Raw genomic sequence first — 2,353 nt, forward strand, 5'->3', positions numbered from 1 at the left:
ACTTTTTTCTTCACATTTTTATTATCAAATTTAAAATATTTATATTAGAATCCATGACTTAAAATTTTGTAAAAATACCTCTACTTGGTTTATGTGTATCACATGATCAAGATAAAAAGCTTTGGAGCCAAACTCCCTAGGTTCAAAATGTTAGCTCTACAACTTATTGGCTTTGCAACCCTGGGCAATATGATTAAAATCTTTTTTGTATCTCTCTCATACTTAATAAGGGGAGGATAATTGGTAACTACTTCATAGGCTATGAAGCAGATTACTTGAGTGAAATTACGTGAACCTCCTCAAACAGGGGCTGGAACATGGAAAGAACTTAATAAATGTGAGTTATAATTGGTCTTCCAATTTCTATACATAAATATGACTACCTCCTACAAAGCTGCCTAGGGGAAACCACTGCCTGGTGTTTTTACTGGGATGATGGAGTTCATGTTCAGGGACATATAAATGTTCTCTATTATGCATAAACCTACAGAATCCTTCTTTCATAACATAGATTTGCATCTCAATCTCTTACTTTTGGGTCAAAGCCTCGGGGTCAGTGTTATTACATGAATGGTACTTGCTAGTAAAAGAATAGACATAAAACATTAGCCAGCTCCTGATCCTCACTTTAGGGCCAACAATTTTGAAAACATACAATTATGTATTCACAGTAGCCATAGTTCAAATTAAACTCCTTAAAATTAAATTTATTCCCTTGAGAATGCTCAACCCTAAGAAATACCAAGTTTTTTTGTTTTTTTTTTAATGTTAGCATTTGTTAATGGAATTAGTCCATGGGGTCACAAAGAGTTGGACACAACTGAGTGACTGAACTGAACTGAACTGAATGAAATTAGAGATTTGACACAAACATTATCTTCTTCCCCAGGGAACAGGTTAATAGATAAACTTATAAAAGTTAAAAGCAATTAACATCAAAAGATAAATGGCTATAAAAAGATCATACAAATCCGTCAGGATTATAAGTGGTTTTAGAAATTCTTGTCAAGATTCTCATGGCAAAGACCAGTCCTTCAGAGTTTGTCATTAGAAAATCATATTCTTTTTTACTTGGTAACTGTTATGGAAGAGAAATTTAAAAAAAAAAATTTTTTTTTGCTGTATAAATCAAATAAACAAAACTCACATGATTGAATGCTTTACAATAAATGCTCCCAGTTTAGATTTTTAGCTTGCCTTTATGGAATAAATACCAATAAGCTATATGGGTGTGTTTCTTTCACAGAACTGTTGTTTGGAAAACTGAGAAAATTCACTTTGCTTTTCCTTTTTGAGACCAGAGTACTACTAAATGATCTGTCATTAATGTGTCCCTCAGTCAACCAGAAGGGGCACTATTTCAGCCGCCTACGCTGAGGTTACACAGCCTCTAACTAAGGGGTATGATTAGCCTGACCTCAAACTAAACAGAGCTATAACCAGGTTTTAAGAGAAAAAGGAAGTGGAATATGTTGTGCACCATTTCAGTCTAAAACAAAATAAACAAATAAAGAAATGGGATGGCCCAGCAAAGAGATTCCCAAACATTTTTGGCAATGCAACACCTTTTGATATTTGATTATGTGATCAGCTTTCTGCTATCTCCACCAGTTAGTTTCTCATGTCTTAGAAAAAATGTATTACATTATACATTTAAAACGATTTTGTTTTGAGAAATTATATGAATTTCTAATAGTTGTTATGCAGACTGAAAACTTTTCTGGGCATTGTAAAGCCACGGCCAGTAACCAATATTCAATAATCAGAGACATATTGTGAATATATGTTGTAGAGTTGAGGGTTTGACTTCACTGAGAAGTGAAATTGTATCACACTGTCTTTCTCTCTCTTCTCTCCTCTCCTCCCAATGCTAAATGCAAATATCAACTCTTTTCTTAACTGAAAAATCAGGTCACAGCCATTAGATACTACTCATGCAAGCACATGCCTGCATCCAGTGAAGTCTGCTGTGCTAAGCTGCTTCAGTCAGGTCCGACTCTTTGGGATCCTATGGACTGTAGCCCGCCAGACTCCTCTGTCCATGGGATTCTCCAGGCGAGAATACTGGAGAGGGTTGCCATGCCCTCTTCCAAAGGATCTTCCCAACCCAGGGATTGAACCCATGTCTCTTATGTCTCCTGTACTGGCAGGTGGGTTCTTTAGCATTAGCGCCACCTGGGAAGCCCCAGTGAAGTCTGGTTGAAGCCACAGCGTTTTTAAGAGCTCAGGGTAATGCAGCATAGTGATTACAGTTAGTGGCTCAAAGTCTGTATCTTCCCTTAAAAAAGAGAGATATGTTTGTGACACATCCTTATTTCTTTTTAAAGATGAAATGACACCATCCCATACCTTC

Source organism: Giraffa tippelskirchi, chromosome 9 (assembly GCF_054371585.1).
Source record: "Giraffa tippelskirchi isolate mGirTip1 chromosome 9, T2T-mGirTip1v1.2.pri, whole genome shotgun sequence".
In the NCBI taxonomy this organism is placed as follows: domain Eukaryota; kingdom Metazoa; phylum Chordata; class Mammalia; order Artiodactyla; family Giraffidae; genus Giraffa; species Giraffa tippelskirchi.